Source organism: Gopherus evgoodei, chromosome 1 (assembly GCF_007399415.2).
Source record: "Gopherus evgoodei ecotype Sinaloan lineage chromosome 1, rGopEvg1_v1.p, whole genome shotgun sequence".
Classification (NCBI taxonomy): domain Eukaryota; kingdom Metazoa; phylum Chordata; order Testudines; family Testudinidae; genus Gopherus; species Gopherus evgoodei.
Window position 1 is genome coordinate 246,168,489 of NC_044322.1, and position 26,175 is coordinate 246,194,663.

Below are 26,175 nucleotides of genomic sequence, written 5' to 3' on the forward strand. Positions count from 1 at the left end.
AAATTCTGGTCACAGCGTGCTTGTAGGATCAGACCTATGGAGTTTATTAAGTCTCAGATACAATGACATATTATTTCAGCAGCAGGAAGTACCCTCAAATTATAATCTACTTAGAAATGTTAAGACATTTTTAATGATTCATTTGCATGTTGTGAGACAGATTTGAAGGACAACCCTCTTTGATCTTTAAATAAGGCCAATGAATGACTGTCCTCAATTGTATCTGAATTCAGGTAAACTGTAGGTAATATGAACTGAGTTTCAATATGCTGGCATTTAAACAGAGATTCTTAGCATTTTAAAGAGAACAGAGCAAACATTAAAAGCAGTCATGTTATGTGTTTATGCCTGGTAATGAGGCAAGTGTATTGCTGTCCTAGGAGATGAGTCTTAGATGACTACATAATGTTTTAAATAGAACAGACATTAAATTGGATTCAAAGATCCCCAATTTGGGTTTAATTCCTCCCTTCCCTCCCCCCAGTATTTGCTGGATATAAGCAAGAGAGAGTTTTTGCTTTTTAATGAGGAATATTCTTCTGAAATATGAACACAGATTTGATTTTACTCTTTCCCTAGATTAATGTAATCAGGTATTTCTACTCTGTATTCAGAACATTTGAGCCAGTAATAATTCAAGAATGAGAAAGATATTCTGGTCTATCTGCACCTTTGTAAAGTCTGGCAAATGATTGTACAGCATAGGCCCAAAAGCCCCATGTGGTACACGGGTGAAAGTTATGTCCAATCCTCTCAAAGAAAGGCGACCCTGTACTCCCAAGATGTGTGTGTGTGTGTGTGTGTGTGTGTGTGTGTGTGTGTGTGTGTGTGTGTGTGTGTGAGAGAGAGAGAGGGTAGGGTGGTGGAGGGGCCATAATTCAGTGTACAAGGATTGCTCATTTTTTGTTTTCTCTGTCAAAAAAGTGATTGAAGCCCTCCAAGAAGATGGTGTGGTTAGGACCAAATCCCTTTTTCAGGGCCTAATTCAAAGCCCACACTGAGGTCACACCTGCAATTGATGGGTGATCACTCGCCAAACCCAGAGGCAGCGTGACACAGCAAGACCTATAGACTCTGGATTCAAATTAAGGCCTACAAAAAGGATGGGTGAGATGGAAGATTTTGGAGGGTAACATTCTGCTGCCAACATGGAAGGGCCTCGGTGCATGCCCAACAGAGACCCAGCTTGTCCTTGTGCCCAGCTTTCCTGGCCAGTTAGCTGCCACAAACTACGAACCCAAGCTGCAAAATCAAGCCACGAATTCAAGCTATATTCAGGACTGGTAACTATGCAGCAGCTGCAGAACATCTGATGGATGTGTGTGTGTATTTGTGTATAGGTACTAGGTATAATGTGTGTGTATAAGGATTAAGATATTAGTTATTGGTCATAAATCAAATTGTTATCATAATAAATGTGGCATCTTTGTCTTGCCCCCTGAAAAGATCCTGTGTAGTTTTGTCTGTACAACATTGTACTCCCACTGATTCAATTGACTTAGGACTGAGACCTGAATATGCTACTCTCCAATAGCAGCATTAAAAAGAGAAGTAAAAAAATAGCAAGTTAAAGCTGCCAAAACCAGATTTAGCTTGTATCCTTTTCACATAGATGTGGAACATGTATTGGTATTGGTGGCCTTTGTTCCTTGTGAGACCATATATATATGAAAGATAGATTAGTGACAAACATAATATGAATACTTTGTGACAAGGTACCCTGCTGACATCATACTGACATTCTGCATCTACTGGAACTTGTGTGCACTGGCATGTGTCCTGTTTATTGTTCAAGTATAACTGAAGGTTAGGGAACAGCGCTCACATAAACAGTGTCTGAAAGTATCAGATGTCTGCTATGGATAGGATCCCTGTTTGTTTTACTGTGTTCCCAATTTTTGTGATTGAATGAAATCTGCATACTGCACTTTTAACAGCATGTGCATCAGAGGGAATTATTTCAGAGCTGAAAGGCATGCACAGGTACATTACGTGCCACTCTTAGAAATGATACATCACAGTGCTGTCTATCCATAAGCGCTGCCATGTCAGTAAGGTGTTAAAATAAAAGAGGTAGGGAGAATGCAGCTCTCCACTCTGCTAAAAATTAGAGGGAGACCTCTCCTTCCCTGGCTTTCGTAAGTAGTGCTCCCCATCAGCTCCCCACTTCCTTGGTTAATGCAGTGAGAGAGCTCCCAATTCTGTTTAAATCTACTGTAACCTTCAAAGCAGGTAAATATTTCTTCTCCTTCTGTACACCTCAGTAGTCATGAGTTCTTGCTCTCTCCTGGGATCCTGAGCTGTGTTCCTATTATCCATTTATTTTACAATTGTGCTGTCTGTCTGCCTGCCTCTGCTGATGCCATCAGCTGTCACTACATCTGTGCTATGCATAATAGAGATCTTTTGTATCTGAACCAATTGCTATGTTCACGGCCAGTCTGTGGTGTGCTGGGACTAAGGAGACATAAGTGAAGGTGCTTTTCCCGTCTTTGTATAAACATTGCCTCTTCATTATATAGGGCATTTGCTCTTTGAAACAGCTGCCACTAGTTGCTGCTCATATCCAAATTTGCATGGAGAGGATTGGTGACGGGGAGATGGGTAACATTCATATTCTTATGTTTTTAGTGTCTTTCTCTGACATTTTTGTTTGCTCCAAAGAAGACCAAGTCCCACTGAGGGAATACTTGCATGAATTTTCATAAGATTAGAGCTGTATTCTTCAATCCTGCAATTGGATGTGCATGTCAGACTCTTGTGCACATGTGAAACCCATCTGACACTCTGCACAGATATAACAATGATTGCAGAAGCAGTGAGGTTCTTAGGGATTTGGTAAGGTTCAAAGTCATGATATATTTGACTATGTCTACTGTAGCGAGGCGGTGGGATACCCCACAGCCCCGCTGAGAGATGAGCCTCCCCTAACACCAACGTGGGCGGAGCCACTGGGTCCTGCGTCCACTCCTCAGAGGTCATGGTGCAGACCCGGAAGTATAAAAGCTCACCTGCAGAGCTCAGTGAAGAACCAGCTGCCGCAGAGGCCAGACGTCTGTGACCGAGCTCCCTCATTGGAGGCAGCAGCAGGCCGCAGCCAGCCGGAACTCACACCCGGCCAGCTGAGCCTGCCCCCCACTCGCTACCCCGAGGAAGACTGGCCAAGCCTGCCCCATGCTCGCTACCCCGAGGAGGAGCTGAGCCTGCCCCGTGCCAGCTACCCCAAGGAGGAGCCGATGCTGTTCAAGACAGCCGAGGACGCTAGCATGACTCAGGTACCATATGAGAGGGAGTGTGGAAGTAGCCCGGGGGCAGCCAACCCCAGTCTGGCTGCAGCACTGCCTGAACCTATGTCAGTGTGTTGCGGCCAGGATCCCCACTGACAGCAGCGAGTCTTTGCTGCTGCTAGGGCCCCAGGCTGGGATGCAGTGGAGTGGGAGGGCCTGCGTCCCCACTGCCATCCACTCTTTGGGTGGTAGACTCCCCCTTCTCCCTGGCTGGAGAGCCTAGGACCTCCTGCTATTAACTGCTGACTCAGTCCCTGCTTAAAGACCTGAATCTTTGACTGCTTGTTTGCTGCCCCGCCCTGATCCAGGGCCTGGGCTGCTATTTGGACTCTTGACTCAGTCCCCGCTTACAGGCCTGAGTCTCTGACTGTTTGCTGGCTGCCCCGCCCTGACCTAGGGCCTGGGCCGCCATTTGACTATTGACTCAGCCCTGCTCCAAGGGCCTGAGCCCCCTAACCGAGTGTGTGTTATTCTCCACGACCACAGAGCCATCGGCCGGCGAACTTGAGCGAGGCGGTGGGATACCCCACAGCCCCGCTGAGGGACAAACCGCAGCAAAGCCGCAACACACTACACTATTGCAGTAAGTAGACCTATACTATGCAACTCCAGCTGCGTGAATAAGTAGCTGAGTCGATGTACCTTAGGTCAAGTTACCGCAGGAGCTACACTGCGGGGGGGTCGACCGGAGAAACTCTTCCATTGACTTACCTTACTCTTCTTGTTGGCAGTAGAGTACAGGGGTCAACTGGAGAGTGATCTGCTGTCGATCTGGGGGGTCTTCACTAGACCCACTAAATCGACCGTTGGTAGATCGATCTCAGAAGGTTGATACTGACAGTAGTGTAGATGGTGGCAGGAGTGCTATAGCTTCTACAGTTTGCAGGACAAGGTCTTTGTCTTAGGGACCTCCTACAATGTATGGGACAGAACATTCTACCGCTGTCTGACTAAAACGTTCTAGTTCTAATTATATGTGCTTACTGCCTTTTTTTTTAAACCTAGGAAGTTTCAAACAAAAAATGTACAGTGTGGGTATATGTACATATGGCAGACAGACAAGCAACAGGAAAACAAAGAGAATAAAAGAGGGAAATATAATTAAAGCAGAAATTCACCCACGTAAGACATTTTTGTTGATAATGCTGTATAATCTATTCAATGTTAAAAGCCCAGTGTCTCTGAACATTGCCTAGTAATATTAGCATAGCTAAGAATTAATTTATTTCCCTTTGACATTCTAGCGGTCTCTGCAAGATTGTCATTCTGCTCTATTATTTAGTTTTTGTAAATGGGAAATGCTTTCTTTGGGCATCTGTAGCCTCACTGCTAATTATTAGGGACATATGAAGTAGATCATATTAAGTCAAGGAAGGAGGAGGCAGTGTATCCAATAATCATAACAGGTGACTGGGCATCAGGACTCCTTACTTCTGTTCTTGGCTCTGCCTGCAGCAGGATTAGGTCTTCACTGAATGATGCTGGGCAAGTATTATTGCTTTCTACCTCAGTTTATCCATCTGCAAACAGTGTCATAACAAATAATAATGCCTATCTCACTGGAGGTGTGTTGTATTAAATAGCATTTGTAAGCTTCTTTGACATACGGACAGAAATGTTAATATATCTATATATAACAAATATTATTCATAGTGCTGATTAAATTAGTTAATTTTGCTTGTACCCAGCAAACATATTATACCAAATCCTGAGGGTTTCATTCCATTTTTAACCCAACCCCTTCCCTGGCAAACTCCATAAAAAAAAAAATAAACCCACCCTGAATAAGGATCAAACTGTTAATACCTCTATCAGGATTGTCAAACAGAGAGGCAAGCAGGAAACGTCACTCATCTTAAAGCCCCAGGCCATATCAATTTTTAAGTCAGATTGACCATCCATCAGCCTGGAAGGAGATCCCTGCTTGCAGGTTACCTGCAAATAAAAGGGGGAAGAAAGGTCTTGTTGTTTCTTTAACAAAGTATTACGAAGTTGTGGATGAATTTTTTTTCTTTTCTGCTTGTTTTTTACATTAAAAATTTGTGCCTAGGCTGCCAGACAGGAGAGCTAGTGAAATTATGACATCAAAAGAGTAAAAGTAGTGTAATTGAGAAGGAAAGATATGTTAATCATCACTGTTAAAATTTTTTTGTCTGATTCTCTGATGCCTCCTATTCTCTTTGCAGGTCCGGCCCACAACATTTTGGCACCTGAGGTGGGGAGCTCAAATGACACCCCCATGCCCCTCGCTTGGGCCAAAACTTTGAAAAGTCTCAATTCTGCCTTCTTCCTGGTCTACTCCTCTCATGGTACTGCTCTGCTACCTACCCCAATAAAGGAGAACTGACAACTTAAAATGCCTTGTTCAAAAATTTGAAGTAACTCTTAACTCATAGACTCATAGACTCATAGACTAATAGGTCAGAAGGGACCAATCTGATCATCTAGTCTGACCTCCTGCACAAGGCAGGCCACAGAACCCCACCCATCCAATTTTATAACACCCCCTATCCCAGGATCGAGTTATTGAAATCTTCAAAACTGGTTTGAAGACCTCAAGCTGCAGAGAAACCACCAGCAAGCGACCCGTGCCCCATGCTGCAGGGGAAGGCGAAAAACCTCCAGGGCCCCTGCCAATCCGCCCTGGAGGAAAATTCCTTCCCGACCCCAAATATGGCGATCAGCTAAACCCTGAGCATGTGGGCAAGACTCACCAGCCAGCACCCAAGAAGGAATTCTCTGCAGTAACTCAGTTCCCATGTCATCCAACATCTCCCCGCAGATCATTGAGCAGACCTATCTGGTGGTAATCCAAGATCAATTGCCCAAATTGACAATCCTATCATAACATCCCCTCCATATACTTATCGAGCTTTGTCTTAAAGCCAGGAAAGTCTTTTGCCCCGACTACTTCCCTCGGAAGGCTGTTCCAGAACTTCACTCCCCTAATGGTTAGAAACCTTCGTCTAATTTCAAGTCTAAACTTCCTAATATCCAGTTTATACCCATTCGTCCTCGTGCCTACATTAGTACTAAACTTAAATAATTCCTCTCCCTCCCTAACGTTAACCCCCCTGATATATTTATATAGAGCAAGCATATCCCCCCGCAGCCTTCTTTTGGCCAGGCTAAACAAGCCAAGCTCTTTGAGTCTCCTTTCATAAGGCAGTTTTTCCATTCCTCGGATCATCCTTGTAGCCCGTCTCTGAACCTGTTCCAGTTTGAATTCATCCTTCTTGAACATGGGACACCAGAACTGCACACAGTATTCCAGATGGGGTCTCACCAACGCCTTGTATAACGGTATTAACACCTCCTTATCCTTGAAGGAAATACCCTGCCTGATGCATCCCAAAATCGCATTTGCTTTTTTAACAGCCGTATCACATTGGCGACTCATAGTCATCCTGCTATCAACCAGCACCCCAAGGTCCTTCTCCTCCTCCGTCGCTTCCAACTGATGCGCCCCCATCGTATATCCAAAATTCTTATTATTAGTTCCTAAATGCATAACCTTGCACTTTTCACTATTGTATTTCATCCTGTTCCTATTACTCCAGTTAACAAGGTGGTTCAGATCTTCCTGAATAGTATCCCTGTCCTTCTCCGTGTTAGCAAATGTAACTTTTCTTGTCTGCATAGTAAACACTGGCATTTTTATTGTTCGAATAATCAAAGTGGTGCTTTCCAAGCTTTCTTGTTTGCAAAGATTTGAACTGCTTCCTGAAGGTCCACAGTCTGGGCCAGCTCATGCTCTATTGAGATGGTTGCAAGGCCAACCAGCCTCTCCTGTGTCATTGTGGAGCATAGGTGTGTTTTTATTAACTTCAGCTTGGAGAAGCTGCCTTCTCCTCTGGCAATGTACGGGAAGTGTCAGAAGTATGCACAGAGCAACAAAAGCATTTGGAAAGAGGGTGGTCATCTTATTTGTGCACATATATTCCAGAACAGCCTTTGGAGTTGATCCTGCTGAAATGTATCTTGAAAGGTCTTTCAGTTCATCACCTAATTACTTGCAACAATATTGCACGTCATCATGTGTCAATACTGTCTCTAGTGCCCTGCATTGCTGATCTTCTTCAGGTATGGTGAGGAGTTTTGGAATATCATACAACAGGGGTCGGCAACCTCTGGCACGTGGCTCACCAGGGTAAGCACCCTGGTGGGTCGGGCCAGTTTGTTTATCTGCCGCGTCGGCAGGTTCAGCAGACCACAGCTCCCACTGGCTGCAGTTCATCATCCTAGGCCAATACGAGAGGCAGAAAGCCGCAGCCAGCACATCCCTTGGCCCGCAGCGCTTCCCGCTGCCCCATTGGCCTGGGACGGCGAACCGCAACCAGTGGGAGACACAGTTGGCTGATCCTGCCGATGCAGCAGATAAACAAACTGGCCCAGCCCATCAGATTGCTTAGCCTGGTGAGCCGCGTACCAGAGGTTGCCGACCTCTGTCATACAACATCCCAAATATACTGCTGTGTTCCTTGAGCTGCATGAAACGTTCTTCAACTGACTGTATTGCACAATCTAGCACCTAGTTAAAGAATTCAACTTTGAATTGTTGTTTGGGGTCTCTTAAGGGATTATTCTGTGCCTTGTAATCAAAATGTCTTCTTCTTCAGTGACTCTTGTATTCTTGAATGGGTGGGAAAATAGCTTCAGTGTGAAGTTCCTCTGCCAACTTCTGGGCACTCTTCAGTATGTTTTGAAATCCCTCATCTCACTGGTAAGACTGTAGGCATGACTTTGCTTTGCCCAATTGTTCCATTGCTCCAGATATATCAAGGTCAACACCTTGGAGTCTCTTGCTTACAACATTTATTTCAAACAGTATGTCATGCCACAACACTAAGCCACACAGAAATTTGAAGTTATGTATGTTCCTGGTGATTCCATTTCCCTCTGCCATTATTATCCCATGAACAGTTCCTGTCATAGCATTATCCTCCAGAATGGCAACTATGGCATCATTTAGCTTCCCAATTTGGTGTTTCATAGGCTTTATCGCCTCCAGTTGACTTTCCCATTGTGTGGCACTCAGTGGTTTCAGTGTCAGAGAGGATGTTCCCAGATGTTGCTTGAAAATTTGCCATCAATGAGTTGATGCAGAGAAAAATACATAGATGTTTTGAATTACATTAAAAAATTCAGCAGCCTCACTAGAAGCTGAGGCTGCATCACTGACCGCCAAGTTCAATGAATGAGAACTGCATGGGACAAAAAAACTCAAGGGTTTAACTCTTGGATCCGTGTCTGCACTCCTCTGTTCTTTCCTTTCATGTTGGCACCATTATCGTAGCCCTGACCTCTCCTGTCAGCTATCACAACTCCCGTATCTTCCAGCCTTTTAAGAAGCACATTTGTTATACCAGCTCCTGTAGTATCATCAATGTCAATAAATTCTAGAAAATGCTCTCTGACAGTCACCGTTGGAGGGACATTTTCACTAAGGTCTGTTGTTGTTACAAAACGCACCATTAAAGTAATTTGTTCTGTATGGCTGATGTCAAGTGTGAAGTCCAGAATAACAGAATAATATCTTGCTGACTTGAGATCTGCCACAATCTTCTGTTTGACTTTTGTTGCCAGTAACTGTATGATCTCATTTTGAATTGTTTTTCCAAGGTAGTAGTGTGTGTACATTTCTTGGGTGGTGACTCTTGTTAGATGCTCCTGGAGTACAGCATCAAACTCAGCCATCAGCTCCACAATTTTAAGGAAGTTTCCATTGTTTGGCACATACAGCTGATCTGAAGTGTCACACAGTGCTATGTTTTGGGTAGTAAGCATTCTCACAATGGCAATGGGCCTTTTCAGAACATTTTGCCAGTAAAGAGATTCTGATTCAATCTTCTCCTGATGCTGATCATCTACGGTGGCCTTTAACCTTAGTCTTATCTCAAGCTCTTTCCACCAATGGAATGCTCTCTGGTGATTTGCTGCCTTCTCATGGTATGCCAGATTTCTAGCCAGATTTTTCCAGTCCTTTGTTCCTGTAGAACCCAATGTGGCTGGAAGATTAGACTGGAAGAATTTGCAACAAAAACAGTATGCAGCATTCTGGGTTTTTGAGTACATAAGCCATGGTCTCTCCACTTTGTCACCATTGGGGATTTCATACTAGTAATGTGTTGGATGGAAACTTCTATTTTCATTGTCTTTGGGGAACAAGAAGTTTTTCACTTGCTGTGGCCCATGTAGTACAAGGAAGTCCCTCAGGCTACTGCTCAAGTGGGTCCCCAGTCCTGGATCATCTAGACTTAAGGAACTAAACTCAGCAGCAGCTGTTTCTTGCGCCTCCACCACACTCCTCTCTGATCTACATTTTACTTCAGGAATGTGCATGGTTACATCCATTTCAGATGGAGATATGGATGCTGCAGTTGCTGCTAGGTTATCTGCACTCTGACTACCTGGACGATCAAGCATCTGCTCACCACTCACATCCTCACTGGGTCCGGAAGGCTCACCATGAACATTTGTGTTTATGTATCTCAGGAGAGCTCCTTCCTGCTTAGATAGAAAAGCTTCCTTTGCTTTCTTTCTTTTTCTGAATGCTGCCCCAGAGGGGCGTTTTCTTCTTTCATTCATGACTGCTGTTCTGTGCCAGCTATAGTGGTTCTCAACACTCAATTGAAGGTGACAAATAAGCAGGCTGGTAGCAGGGCCTGAGTGAGTGAAGATATCAGCATCTTAAGGGCCTAACTGGCTCCTACTACTTCAGTTGACTGCCTGTTATCCTCAAGTGGCTTCAGGGAAGCAGCAGGAAACAGGAAGTTCCCTGAGAAGCTGGTGTTAATCAGTCCAGGCCCCTGGAGCTGCTAGAGAGGTACATAAGAGGCTCCTCCTCCTCTCTCTCCCTGCAGCTCCTGCTGCTTTCTGTTATTCCCTCTCACCTTTCCTCTTGCCTGCCTGTTATGTTTCTTGTGCCCTCCTTCCTCCAGCACAGCACTCCACCATCTTGTGCATCTAGGGCAGAGAGAATACATATGCACCAGCAGCAGACACAATTTTCTACACTCTGGGTCCTAGTGGCGCCTCCCAAAGTCTGGCACCTGAGGTGGCCGCCTCAGTTCGCCTCATGGTAAGGCCATTCCTGTCTCTTTGTACTATTCTGTTAGCCTAAAGGAGTCAGAAAATACTTACATTTGGCTGGTGAAAATTCCCCTGTTGCTGGGGAGCTTTCAGGAGGTGCAGAACTCTGATATCTGGCTCTTGTAACATTCCCAGAATAGGAACTGTGTCAGTGTCAGGGTTGTCATCTGAGTGCACTGCGCGCCAACCATCATTAGTTGATGTGCGGTCCCTTAGGGAACACTGCCAGGAGGTGTAGGTTCAAATAGTTCCAAGGCTCCCTGTTAGCCATTTTCCTCTCACTATACTTACTAGAAACAAGCTTTGTGAAATTTTCAAATATATGGTTTAATTTTAAAACAGATGTGACAAATATGGGAGGTAGTCTTTGGTGATAATTAATCTCTCATCAGAATGGTGCGTCTGTACCATAAATGGGAGTGGATATTTCATCGTAGTGGTCTGGGGTAGATCCTAGAAATGAGGCAACTCTGTTACAGTATACAAACAACATCTGTATAGCAAAGAACGGGATAAACAGGTATACAAAGAGGATGCTCACCAAAGTGTAGTTTCTAGGTTGAAATTAGTTTAAATATAAATTTGCTTGAGATTGCAAGTAGGAAGCCAAGTGACAATTACACTGATGACCTCCTTTCACCTTAGCAATAAATAAGTATCCTGTGGCAATTACAAATACTGTATTTTATATATGTTATTGACATGTTAATTTTCCACATAAACAACTGATGTAGATGCCACAGGAATGGAATGTGATCATGAACGGGAGGAAAGAGTTTCTGGAGACACTCTATGTAAATATTTAGGAACTCATTTAAAATTATATCACTCAATGTATTCCCATATGCATTTGTGTTCTGATCCTTTACCTTTTGTTGTACAGTATGAGGCTGATTTATTATGGCTCTTTACCTTGTGCAATCATGTGCTCCAGTACAAAGTGGGTATAAAATGCTACCATTACGATTAGGTAACATTTTACATCCCCTTTACAAGGCTATAAATGACTGCTCCTTGGAGAGAGCAATGGTGAATGAAACTCTATGACTTTTCCATTGCAGATGTGTTTTTGAGATCTTTTAGCTTTATCTAGCCTAATGGACTAGAGGAAATTGGCTTATCCAAGCGATTTCTAATGCCTTAACCCAGTGAAACACTGAACCATCTGCTGAACTTGAAACATATGTTACTTAACATTGTACATGTATATAAATGCTTTTCTGGTCTGGGGTGTAAGTATGAAAAGTAAAAGACATGCCTGATAAATGAAAAGTTCAATAAGTGACAAATAATGCGTCATATCTGCATTATATGGTTTTTCTTAGATTGTAAACACTACAGTAAAAGTACTGTGCCTTCTTGATGTTTGGAAAGCACCTAGCATATTGTGCCACTGGAAACAATCAGTAACAGTAATACATTGACTTAAGCACACATCCAGCATATATGCACAGCAGGTAAATTTAAATGGCTTCATATAGATCTCCTGAAAGGCTTGTTTAGGTTAATCATGCTGAGCTGTTAGTCATCTTTACAAATACTTGTTTTTTGTTCAGTTCTTGTAGGAAGTACAATTGAATACGTAGAAGATTGCACACACACTGATGCTGGAGAATAACATTTTGATTTCTTTAACGTGAAAGCAGAGTTATAGGGGCTGGTGCTGTACACCCTCACAGGATTTGTGAAACCTTGCAATTTCAAAGACAGCTATTATTTTTCCAAATCCTGAAGCAGTTAGTGCTTGAATCCTGGTTTCTATTACTTCAATTTTTGGTCACTGAAAGCATCAATCTCAAAGCTGGGCAAGATTTCATTTTAATCAGGCTTTTAACTTTAATCACAATCAGCTACTGTGTGTACTGGAAGTAAAAGGAGAACATGGGAGCTTAGTATATGTAATTTGCAATCACTGTCTACTTAAAAAAGTAACCTAGGAATTTCTGAAATAAAATGAATTTCTACCTGCACAAGGTGTAAGGCAAAACAGAAATCTATCCCAGTTTGTAGTAAGCAAAACTTGTTCTTATCAAGTGATTGGTAGTCTTAGCCTAAAGTTGAGTGGAAAGATAATCAAGATATGTTAAAAACAAAATAAATAAACAAACAAACAAACAAACAATCTTCACTAACGGCCTGGTCCCAAGCCCATTTAAATCAACAGCAAAACTCCCATTGACTTCTGTGAGCTGTGGATCAATCCCTAAAGGTGAGTTTCTCCCTGCTCCTTCCCCAAAACCAAATCTGTGATTAGAGGGGATGTTTCAAATGTGATAGATTTCAGAGTAGCAGCCGTGTTAGTTTGCATCCGCAAAAAGAACAGGAGTACTCATGGAACCTTAGAGACTAACAAATTTATTTGAGCATAAGCTACAGCCCACTTCATTGGATGCATAGAATGGAACATATAGTAAGGAGATATATATATACACATACAGAGAACATGAAAAGGTGGGACTTGCCCTACCAACTCTAAGAAGCTAATTAATTAAGATGAGCAACTATCAGCAGGAGAAAAGAAAAATTGTAGTGATAATGAAGATGGCCCATTTCAGACAGATTGACAAAAAGGTGTGAGGATACTTAACATGGGGCAATAGATTCAATGTGTATAAAAACTCAGCCATTCCCAGTCTGTATTCAAGCCTAAATTGATGGTATCTAGTCAACATAGTAATTCAAGTTCAGCAGTTTCTCTTTGGAGTCTGTTTTTGAAGCTTTTTTGTTGCAAGATTGCCACCTTTAAGTCTGTTACTGAGTGACCAGAGAGGTTGAAGTGTTCTCCTACTAGTTTTTTAATGTTATGTAGAGTCTTTCCTCAGGCACCAGGGTCCAGGAGGGACTCAGGCCCAGCTGCAGGTGGGACACCGGCCTGCAGAGGGCGCTCAGAAGCTGGAAATGCTAATTCCCTGGATGACCAGCAGGAGGCCCCACAGGGGTGAGACCTGCCCTGCTACAGTGCTACATTCAGTTGCTAAACTGAAACTGCATAAGAATTGTAAAACTAACTCCATTTCCAGTGAAACTCTCCTATTGTTAGAGCAGGTGCTAAAAATCTCAACCAACTAAATAGAAGATATCATATAAAAATTCACTATATGAACAGATGGACAATGTTACCTAGCAGCTTCTGAAAGCTCTTGGCTTTCACAAAACCAGCCTTTAATAATTTCATACACACAAACACTGACTAGAGTGTTTTTATATTCTTAGTTTTACTTCAGATGTTACATTTTTTCATATGGCCACACCTGTGGGTGACACTGAATGCAAATTTCACAAGGAAGCAAACTATTTTCAGAAAGGTGATGTTTAGCTTTACTAATAGTCTGTTCTCACAAAGTGTATGTTTTTGGTTTTTCTTGCACTACAAATTAGCTTTAGTGCTAATTAAAATTGTAAATTGGACCCCCTTATTTTGGGATGCTTTCCTTGCACTCAGCATAACGTAAGTGATATGAAAAGAGTCACAATCCCAGATAATATTCCCTGGTAATATTCTATACAAAGGTACATAAAACTAAATATATTAATCCTAGCAAAGAATTCTAGGAATTATTAATTCAGTTTCTGAAAGACAATCTATAAATTCCATCAGAAATATTACAAGTTACATTCAGAGGACAACTGCTACTACAGACAAATTGGCAGATACAAAATTGGCCTAGGGACCCTAAAAATTACCACTTGTCATGGTTCAAGTACACTTCTGTAGCTGATTCTTCAGCAGAGACAGTGAAGAGAGATCATCATGGAATAATGGTAGTCACAGTACAAAGGAATTAGCTGAAGTATTTAATTCCACATTTTCAGACATTTATAGTGAGTCTTGGAAACTGAAAGACATAAGCACAAAAATCAGCATTCTGGCACTGTTTGAATCCACAACACATCTTAACATAATGAAACCAACTCACATTTGATTTAAGAACTTTATGGATTTTTGCACAGTTGGTTGTACCAGTCTAAAAATGGGCTTTGTCACTGATTGAACCACATACATAAAAATCTTCAGAAGTCCTGTGTTTGCAATATTCGTGGGACTCTTCTCTCTGAGGAAGTGAGATTGCTAAGAGGAAATATAATAACCTAGAAGAAGATTTTCAAAGGCACAAATGAGTATAAGGAATCCGACTCCCATTGAAAGTCAATTGGATTTAGTTGCTTAACTTACTTTGACTCCTTTGAAAATCCCAGCCATAGTGGTTACAGCAGAGAAATAGGAGACCTATCCTCTGGGTTTCATTCCTGACTCTGCAATTATTGGTTGCATGGCCTTGGACAAGTCTTTGTGCCTCAGTTTAGTGAGCTGTGCAATGGGAACAATACCACACCCTTCAAGGTGAGTCTTCCTTAGGCCTGGTCTACACTATGTCTTTATGTCAAATTTAGCAGCGTTAAATCGAATTAAGCCTGCACCTGTCCACACAGCGAAGCCATTTACTTCGACATAAAGGGCTCTTAAAATAGATTTCTGTACTCTTCCCCGATGAGGGGATTAGCTCTGAAATCGATATTTCTGGTTTGAATTAGGGTTAGTGTGGACACAATTCGACTGTATTGGCCTCCAGCAGCTATCCCACAGTGCACCATTGTGACCGCTCTGGACAGCACTTTCAACTCAGATGCACTGGCCAGGTGTACAGGAAAAGCCTCGTGAATTTTTGAATCTCATTTCCTGTTTGGCCAGTTGAGCTCATCAGCACAGGTAACCATGTAGTCCGAGAATTGAAAAAGAGCTCCAGCATGGGCCATGGGAGGTACTGGATCTGATCGTTGTATGGGGAGACGATTCTGTTCTATCAGAACTATGTTCCAAAATATGAAATGCCAAAACAGTTGAAAAAATCTGCAAGGGCATGATGGAGAGAGGCCACAACAGGGACTCAGTACAGTGCAGCATAAAAGTTAAGGAGCTCAGACAAGCGTACCAGAAAACCAAAGAATCAAATGGATGCTTCAGAGCAGAGCTGCAGACATAATGCTTCAACGCTGAGCTGCATGGAATTCTGGGGGCGGGGGAGGGCACTACCACTACCCCACCCCTGACTGTAGATTCCAAGGAGGGGGTACTCTCAGCCAGGCCTAAGGGTTTTGCGGATGTGGAAGATGATGATGAGGAGGAGGACAACCTTGAGGAGAGCACACAGCACGTCATTCTCTGGAACAACCAGGATCTTTTTCTCACCGTGACTGAAATATTCTCCCAAGGCGGTATCCCAGACCATAAAGCCATAGAAGGGACCTCTGGTGAGTGTACCTTTGTATATATAATACATGGTTTAAAAGCAAGTATTTTTTAATGATTAATTTGCCCTAAGGACTTAGGATGCACTTGCTGCCAGTACAGCTACTGGAAAAGTCTGTTAACATGTCTGGGGACGGAGCGGAAATCCTCCAGGAACATCTCCATAAAGCTCCCCTGGAGGTAAAGCCCTTGCAGAATGTTTCTGGGGAGAACCAGTCATGCAGTCGGGGGAGGGGTAAAGCGATTATCCCAGAGAATTGGAATGGGCGGGGGTTTACTTTGGTTTCTGCTGCTGCACGTTAACATGCTGCTTTTATGAAAATTGCACAAGCTGAAAGACAATGGCTTACCATGGCTGCCTGCAAGCCGAATTTTGTTGCCCAGACCTGCATCTGTGATCTCTAACATCAAAGCCGCAGGCACTCAATATAAAAGATGCAAAATGTGACCTTGTACCAAAATCACATGTGCTATGTAATGTGAATAGTGTTGTTCACCGTGAAAGAGTATACCCATTGTTCTGTAAAATGTATCTTTTAAAATACTTCTCTCCCTTTTTTTTCCCTCCTGCAGCTGCAAATTTTTCAAGCCGCCCTCCTCCACCCCGAAGGCTATCTCAGATAAGGCAGTGAAAAAAATGCACGTATGATGAAATGTTCTCTGAGATCATGCAGTTGACCTGCAATGAAAGAGCTCTTCTGAATGAGTGGAAGGACACAGTATCACAGTACAGGAAAGTGGCCAATGACTGTGTGGACAGGAGGGGTGAACGTGAGGACAGGAGGGATGATTGAGATGAGAGGTGGCAGCAGGAAGATCAGAGGAGGCAGGATGCAATACTGGGACTACTGCAGGATCAAAAGGACATGCTCCGGTATCTGGTGGAGCTTCAGGAATGGCAGCAGAATCACAGAGTGCCGCTGCAGCCCCTGTTTAACCACCTTCCCTCCTCCCCAAGTTCCATAGGCTCCTCACCCAGATGCCCAAGAATGTGTGTGTGGGGGCAAAGCTCTGGGGACCCAACCACTCCACTCCAATGGACAGCCCAAGCAACAGAAGGCTGGCATTCAACAAGTTTTGAAGTGACCTTTTCCTTCCCTCATCCCACACTCCACCCAGGCTACCTTGTCAGTTATCTCCCTCTTTTTATAATCAATTAACAAAGAATACATGGTTTTTAAATGATAGTGACTTTATTTCCTTTGAAAGCAAGCTGTGATTGAAGTGGGGAGGGTGGGTGGCTTACAGGGAATGGGTCAACCAAGGAGGCAGATTTTCATTAAGGAGAAACAAACAGAACTGTCACACCGTAGCCTGGCCAGTCATGAAACTGGTTTTCAAAGCTTCTCTGATGCGCACTGCTTCCTGGTGTGCTCTTCTAATCGCCCTGGTGTCTGGCTGCACGTAATCAGCAGCCAGGTGATTTGCCTCAACCTCCCACTCCACCATAAACATCTCCTCCTTACTCTCACAGAGATTGTGGAGCACACAACAAGCAGCAATAATAATGGGAATATTGGTTTGGCTGAGGTCTGAGTGAGTCAGTAAAGTGCGACAGCGACCCTTTAAATGTCCAAATGCACATTCTACCACCATTATGCACTTGCTCAGCCTATAGTTGAACAACTCCTGAATATTGTCCAGGCTGCCTGTGTATGGCTTCATGTGGCATGGCATTAAGGGGTAGGCTGGGTCCCCAAGCATAACTATAGGCAAATCAACATCCCCAACAGTTATTTTATTGTCTGGGAAGTAAATCCCTTGCTGCAGTCGTTTAAACAGACTAGTGTTCCTAAAGACGAGAGCGTCATGAACCCTTCCCAGCCATCCCACATTGATGTTGGTGAAACATCCCTTGTGATCCACCAGTGCTTGCAGCACCATTGACAAGTACCCCTTGCGGTTTATGTACTGGCTTCCCTGGTGCTCTGGTGCCAAGATTCGGATATGGGTTCCATCTATTGCCCCACCACAGTTAGGGAATCCCATTGCAGCAAAGCCATTTGCTATGACCTGCACATTTCCCAGAAGTCACTACCTTTAGTAGCAGCAGCTCAGTGATTGCTTTGGCTACTTGCATCACAGCAGCCCCCATAGTAGATTTTCCCACTCCAAATTGATTTCCGACTGACCAGTAGCTGTCTGGCATTGCAAGCTTCCAAAGGGCTATCTCCACTCACTTCTCAGCTGTGAGGGATGCTCTCATCTTGGTATTCTGGCACTTCAGGGCAGGAGAAAGCAAGTCACAAGGTTCCATGACAGTGCCCTTACGCATGTGAAAGTTTTGCAGCCACTGGGAATTGTCCCACACCTGCAACACTATGCGGTTCCACCAGTCTGTGCTTGTTTCCCAGGCCCAGAATCAGTGTTCCATGGCATGAACCTGCCCCCTTAACACCATGATCTCCAAAGTGCCAGGGCCTGCAGTTTGAGAGAATTCTGTGTCCATGTCCTCATCACTCTCATCGTCACGCTGCTGTTGCCTCCTCCTTCCCTGGTTTTTCAGGTTCTGGTTCTGCATAAACTGCACGATAATGTGTGAGGTGTTTACAATGTTCATGACCGCTGTGTTGAGATGAGCGGGCTCCATGCTTGCCGTGATATGGTGTCTGCACTGAAAAAAGGAGCAAAACAATTGTCTGCAGTTGCTCAGGGGAGGAGCGACTAACGACATGGCTTACAGGGAATTAAAATCAACAAAGGGGGTGGCTTTGCATTAAGGAGAAACACAAACAACTGTCATACAGAATGGCCCCCTCAAGGATTGAACTCAAAACCTTGGGTTTAGCAGGCCGTTGATTTCATGGAAGGAGGGGGGAACAAATGAATACAAAACAAATCTGGTCAATTTCTTGTTTTGATCCACTCCATCTATCTTTTACATCTTAGGCTGGCAGCAGATGGTGAAGTACGACTGCTAGCCATTGTCATCTCCTGGGTGCTTGGCAGAAGACGGTGCATGACGACTGCTAGCCATCGTCATCTCCTGGGTGCTCAGCAGAAGATGGGAATGACCTGGCTGAGTCACTCCCATGTCTGCCCAGGTCCCCCTGACTGACCTCATCGAGGTCAGCTAAAAGAGCACCCAGGAATACGATGACGATGGCTACCAGTCGTAATGCACCGTCTGCTGCGAAAAGGCAATGAGCTGCTGCTGTGTACCAATGCAGTCCCAAGTCTGCCAGCACCCAAGAGACATACAGTGACAGTCAGCTGAGCGGGCTCCATTCTTGTCATGGTCTGGCGTCTGCACAGGTAACCCAGGAAAAAAGGCGCGAAATGATTGTCTGCCATTGCTTTCAAGGGGCGGGGGGGGGGGGCGGGCTGACGACATGTATCCAGAACCACCCATGATAATGTTTTTTGCCCCATCAGGCATTGGGATCTCAACCCAGAATTCCAATGGGCGGGGTAGACTGCAGGAACTATGGGATAGCTATGGGAGACCTACCCACAGTGCATCGCTCTGGAAGCCAATGCTAGCCTTGGCCCTATGGATGCACACTGCCGATTAATGTGCTTAGTGTGGACATATGCACTCGACTTTATACAATCTGTTGCCAAAAATCGAATTCTGTAAAATCGGAGTGATTCTGTAGTGTAGACATACCCTTAGTGTTGGTAAGACACATTTATCCAAAAATCTCAAGGAAGTCTTGTTACTGTATTATAAGGCACTGTGAATGTGCTTCATTGGTCAGGAAACTACTACTGTACCATCGCTTATAAGTAAAACAACTTTGTTCTTACTTGTTCATTCTAGTGTTCCAATCTGTGAAATGGATTGGTCACCCTTATCAATATCTCCACATCCATGTTTTTTCTCAGAAACAAAGATCTGAATAAAAAACAAACAATGGCTAAGATTTTCAAAAATAAAAGCCTAGAGTTAGGCTCCTAAAACCATTCCAAATATTAGAGCAGTGTTTAGGGTGACCAGATGTCCCAATTGTATAGGTATGTCCTGATATTTGGGGCTTTGTTTTATATAGGAGTCTATTACCCTGCAGTCCCATCCCAATTTTTCACAATTGCTGTCTGGTCACCCTAGCAGTGTTAGCTGCCCACATTCCTGTCCTACCCAAGTGCTTGATGTGGCACTTCCTCTGATCTCTGCCAAACAGCAAGCCCCACATCACATGTTTAGCTATGTTGTGGATCCCTGTTTTTCCCCTAATCTCTGGAAATGCAACTGGGGAGTTGTTATATCAAGTGCTGCCTTTCCATGAACGTGCCAATTGAGCCAAGCACCTCAATATCTGGACTTCTATGTAGAGGTTCCATTTAGGAGATGTGCTCTGTGCCTCTAAAAAGCTGTTCAGTGTATCCAGCAAAAATCCTGCAATTTGTTTAAACTAAAAATATCCATGCTAAGATTACAATAAATGAATACTATGGCTCTTGAGTAATGAAGAACTTGTTCTGCCTAAAGTTAACTAGATTTGCCAAGACAGGCACGAATTAATGTGTAAAATTATGGACTAAGCTTTCAACATATGTAGAGGGGAAAAAATCCACATCATTAAATGCTTTCAAGTGTGAGCTGAAAGTTTTAAATTCATATTTTTATTATACTTCTGTTTGCTGTGTTCTTATAACGGGACATTAATCCTGCTGGTAATCTTACAAAATGAACTGCTTTATCTATATAGGCTGAAGAAAGCCAAATACGTGATTGTGCTGATGTAGATTATTCCACAGGCCTTGCCACTGGGATATAGGAGGAGGGGGCTTGATTAGAACACAGAGAGGGAAGAGATCTAGGAGTCAACATAAGCCATCCCAGAGCGCTTGCAGGAGCTTTCAGTGCAGAATAGCCTGTAGAATCATTTGAAATGGCTCACCTATGAGATTTCCACTACATCCTGAGTATAACAAATCTCACCAATGGGAAGTTTATATTTCCCCTTGGTTGTTTCATTCCATTACTCTTTATTCCCTCTTGGAGGGCCCTAACAATTTGACTCCTTTTTTGGTGTATATACCCTCCTAACACTGTACACTTAAATGGTTACTATCCTGACTGGAGAAATGGGGATTCTTCTGTCTCTTTAAGTGTGCCAGTCACATCACAATTTGTTTGATTGATTACTTGGATTTTACTGAAGGAACCGGGGATGTGGTATGCTGTTTGCAAAAAGTCCACTGTAAGAGGGGAATGAGCACAAGCTACTCACAATCTCTGCTCTACTGAGAGGGTTCATAGCCAGTTGGTGCATCCTACAAAAAGGGATTAGGGCACACAGGAGATGCAGCAGTTTGTACGTGGGCCCATTCAGCAGGGTATCTGAGCACCTCAGAAGCATTCATTTATTTTTCCTCAAAACACCCGAGGAAGGGAGGCATTAGCCCCATTTTAACAGATGGAGACTAAAGACAGAAATTAATGTGATTTGCTCAAGATCACACAGGAGGTGTGTGGTAGAGCCAAGAACTAAGTCCAGATCCCTTGGGGGGAACCTCCACTAGCAGGGCTCCTATGGTGCCTTGGTGAGATGTTTCAGCACTTTCCATGTCGCCAACATAAAGAAAGTGAAAGCGAGAGTCTGGTATAAGAGAATGGACTCAGACCATCAAGAAACTCCTCATAGGTCAAGGTGAACAAAAAGTAAAACCCATCCTATATCTTTTACTCTAAATACTACAGCTTATTTTAGGTATGAAAAAATCAAGCATTTGAAAACTACTCCCCCATCCCACTCCGTGACCCATAACCTTTGCTATAATCCAACTAAGTGTCTCAGCATGTCTGACAATCTCAGCTAGGTAGTCTTCAGATCTCAGAAGCAGAAGGTCTATATAATACACTTACAGTCTGATCCTGTAGTCTGCTCTGGCAGAGCGAAGACTGGAATTACACTGGTCTAAAGCAAGCGTGAAAGGAGAATCAGACCAAGAACCTACTGCAGGATTTCACCTGTAAATCCCAATTGCTAGTAGCTAATATCTCTGTTCATTATATCCCTCATTTCTGTTCCTTCCTCTTCTCTTCCCCATTGTTTTTAATTCTTAATTGCCAGCTTGAAGCCCTGGCTATCTGCCAGCCTTTTGTCCTTGTCCCTTCTGTATTCTCTCTCTTCAGATCTTTATTGGTATTCTTTGTTAAAAACCTGTCAAACATTCACCTTTCTATCCTCCCTCCACCTTCAGCTTGCCCCCATCCCTTGCTTTTACAGCCTTTTAAAACTCTACCGGTTTTCTGTTTCTGGTCTCATGCTGGCTCCAGTTCATGAACTCAGTACCTGAGAGGAGGCAGCTCTGTGTCTGCAAGTACAATAAATGGATCAGCTCAACAGGGGGCTAGAATAATAGAATGGTAGTGACATGGAGACTTCTAAAATTGTCCAGTTAAGTAATGGAAGAATCAGCAGTTAATAGTCAGGGAGGAGAGGATAAGCCCAGATAACAAATCTCTCCTGGAAGTGCTTTATTATGCTAAACATATATCACTGTGACAAGTCATGTGCAACGTCAAACGTAATCTAAAAAGTTGGGTTCAAAATTGGGCATGTGATCTTTTTTTTGCTTCTTTATGATGTACAAAAGACAGTCAAAAAGTTCTCTTAAAATGTTTTCCTTCTGATTTTTTTAAGCGTAGAAATATGTGAACAATATCAAGTTTTTCCAGGTTTTGATGGATATACTCTGGGAGGTCTCAGGAATGTTTATTTTGAGTTCTGACATGCATTGAAAGAGTGAGGCTGTTGAATCTTTAAAAAAGGCTTCTTTTCTCCAATATGTTAATCAGTGATTGAAGTTAAACAAATTATTTTAAATATTCTTGAATAAAAATTCCTTCCTCTCTCATGGCTCTGGTGATGCCACTATTTCACTTGCTCTCATCTTTTGTTTTATAGGTCACTTTTAAAGTGTTTTACCAGCATTGATCCACAAAAACACCTCTGTGAGGCAAGTAAACAATATCATCTCCATTGTTAAATGACCAGGAGTTGGAATGGGGGAGGACACAACTCCCACTCCTGTACTAAAAGCAGAGGAGTGCTCCTCCTCTTCCTAGAGAAGGTATGTAGCCTTCTCCCACAGCTCTCCCAGAACAGGGGAATGGCTAAGAGTGTAGTTACTCCTTTGGGATTTTCAAAGATAGAGGTAGAGCTAGCTCAGCAAGTGTAAGGCGAGTCACCTCTGCTTATCTCCCCCAACTCCACTCAAGGCAGACACTAACAATGGCTTGCATCCTCCAGCTCAGCCCTCTTCACCCACAAACCCTATTTCCACAAAGCAGTCATGTTAGACAAAGGGTTCCTGTCTAGTTTCTGATATAGACCTAATCACTTTAATATTAAAGTATCTCACAAATGTTTGAAGTCAAAACAGGAGTACGTCAGAGGTGTGTCATGTCTGCAATCCTCTTCAGCATTGCCATTGACTGGGTAATGTGGCGTACAACAGAAGACATGCCAAGAGGTATTAAATGGACACCCTTCTCATCCCTTGAAGACCTGGACTTTGCAGATGATCTTGCTCTTCTATCACATACCCAACACCATATACAAGAAAAAACAACTAGACAACACATTCAGCCAGCAAATTGGACTCAAAATCAATTGCAATAAGACAGAGATCATGAACTTTAATATTGCCTCACCATTACCAGTACGGATAGAGGATTATGTTCTCACCAATGTAGAAATATTCACACACTTGGTCATCACCATCAGCCAGGATGGTGGAACAAGCCAGGACATCCAGAACAAAATCAGTAAAGCCGGGAACACCTTCAGGAGCTTAAATACAGTCGAAATCATCAAAATACAACACCAAAACCAAACTCAAGATTTACTTTCAACATTACTTTATAGTGCAGAATGCTGGCGAATGAGAAAGTATGACATGTCCAAACTGGCTTCATTCTATACAACCTGCCTCAGAAAAATCCTCCATATCTTTTGGCCCAGAACAATCTCAAACCAAGATCTGTTGACACGTTGCAGCCAGGGATGTGAGCACCATCATTGCCAGGAGCTGTTGGAGATGGACTGGCCACATGCTTTGGATGGAAACTGATTCCATCACCAGAGTGGCAATAAGATGGACACATGAAGGCAAGCGAAAACAAGGCCGCCTGAAAACAACATGGCGAAGAGCTGTGGAAGCCGAGCTCAAAAACTTGGGGCATGGCTGGGGAACCATTGAAAGACTTTTCAGAAACAGACAGGAATGGAGGAGCTTCTTCACTGCCCTAAACACCAGGGGCATAACGCGAACATGATGATGATGATGACAAATGTTAATTTATCTGCACAATAGATAACATCTCTAAGATAGAAAAGTAAATAAAGACTATACTTTTTGGTTTGTTTTCCAAGACACAAATACAGCGTGTGCACTCTCACCTAATTAGGAGTTGCCTGAGCTTTCTGGGCCCCTCTGATGGAGGATCTCCAGCTATCCAGAAAGCTGAAAAGACTAAAGAGGGATATTAGGGAAATATAGTATAGGCTCTCCTCTCCCACCCAAAACAGCCCCAAGGAAATACATTTACCTCTCCCTTATTGCTCCAGCATCCAGCAGTCATGCTTTCCGAGTATAGCCTATGGGAGCTCCACTGAAAAAAGTGGGAGAGGGGAGGAATTTGTTGGGCTTCATGGAGAGACCTGGTGGCCTGTTGGAAACCGACTTGGATAAGGATACAAAACCCAATAAAAATTAAGACCACAACTCCAGGATGTTGGGTTGACCTAACTTTTTAGTTTAGAGCAAGCAAGTCTTTATAGGATCATGTCCCAACTCCTTTCATGTATACATCTTTGCAGGATGCACCCTAGGTTGGACTGGAACCAGTGACCTTAACATAAAAGTCTTTATATCCCATTACCACCCTCCTGAGTCATCCAGTCTTCCTAAAAATTGTTGACCTACACTCAGTAAACAAACAAACAAGTCAGACTTCAAAATTAAGCTATTACCAACCATGTCAAAGTGAATTATCTTTTGCAATAGAATGTATGTAATATACATCTCTTGATTTGTGTTTTATCATCATCAAAGATTGCTGTGCCTTAAAGTAAATACATTTGAAGCTGATTTCAAAGGAAGTCAATATCCATTCATTAACCAATAGACTACAGTGCCTAGAGGCAACAGCATTGTAGTTCAGTTTGAACCAGTGCCGTCATTCTGAGCAGCTCTGGCACGCTTTTCTGGATCTATATACTGTCTAAGCCCAAATGAGAAGAGTGAATCAGCACTGTGTATAGAATGACCTCTATGACATACTGAGGCCACACCTTTATATATACACTGACTACAGATGGATCAGCAGAGGAGAAGTTAAGTTTTCAGTGTGGTCTAGTGAATATTGCAGGAAAATAGGAGTAATTGTTGACTGGTAATTTCATTCCCAGGTGTGTCACTGACTCACTCAATTCCTTGGGCAAGTTATTTAGCTTTATAATCTCCCATCTCCTCTGGGAAATAAATATAACAATATTTAATGACTGCACAGGAGTTTTATTTCATTGGGATTGCAGAGGTGTCTGCAAAGGCAGAATTTAGTACATAGCTCTGATAGTATTTTTGGGATGACATTTGATGTAAACAAAATTAAATTATGTAGATACTTAGTTCTGTTTAATTGGCATAAACCTTCTGCTCTTTTGAGAAAAGAGTTATTGAAGGAACAGTACCTACTGCAGAAGACAGTTGCTACTTCATTCAGCCCTAGCCATGGACCAGGACTCCATTGTGCTCGCTGCTGTACAAATGACAGTCCCTGCCCCAAATATCTTACAGTCTAATATAAAAGAAGAGACAATAGATAGAGACTATAGAAGACTGGCCTCTATGCTAGCGCCCTGCCACCTCCCTTGTGATATAGGAGGTTCTCCTCCCCTCGTGCCCCCTCATCTCATGACTCAGTGATCCAGCCAAGTCATGTTTGGGTTCCACCCATTCTGAGGTAACAGAGAGTCCATTGCACCAAGCATTCTCAAAACTACGATACCCACACAAGGAAATAAGGAAACAGATCAACAGAGCCAGATGTGTACCCAGAAGCCTCCTACTACAAGATAAGCCCAAGAAAGAAACCAACAGAACTCCACTGGCCGTCACATGCAGTCCCCAGCTAAAACCTCTCCAACGCATCATCAGGGATCTACAACCCATCCTGGACAATGATCTCCCACTTTCACAGGCCTTGGGTGGCAGGCCAGTCCTCGCCCACAGACAACCCGAAGCATATTCTCACCAGTAACTACACACCACATCATAGTAACTCTAACTCAGGAACCAATCCATGCAATGAACCTCGATGCCAACTCTGCCCACAGGACCTAACCAGATCAGTTACAACATCACCGGTTCATTCACCTGCAAGTCCACCAATATAATATACACCATCATATGCTAGCAATGCCCCTCTGCTATGTACATCGGCCAAACTGAACAGTCCCTACGTAAAAGGATAAATGGACATAAATCAGATATTAGGAATGGCAATATACAAAAATCTGTAGGAGAACACGTCAATCTCCCTGGACATACAATAGCAGAGTTAAAGGTAGTCATCCTGCAGCAAAAAAACTT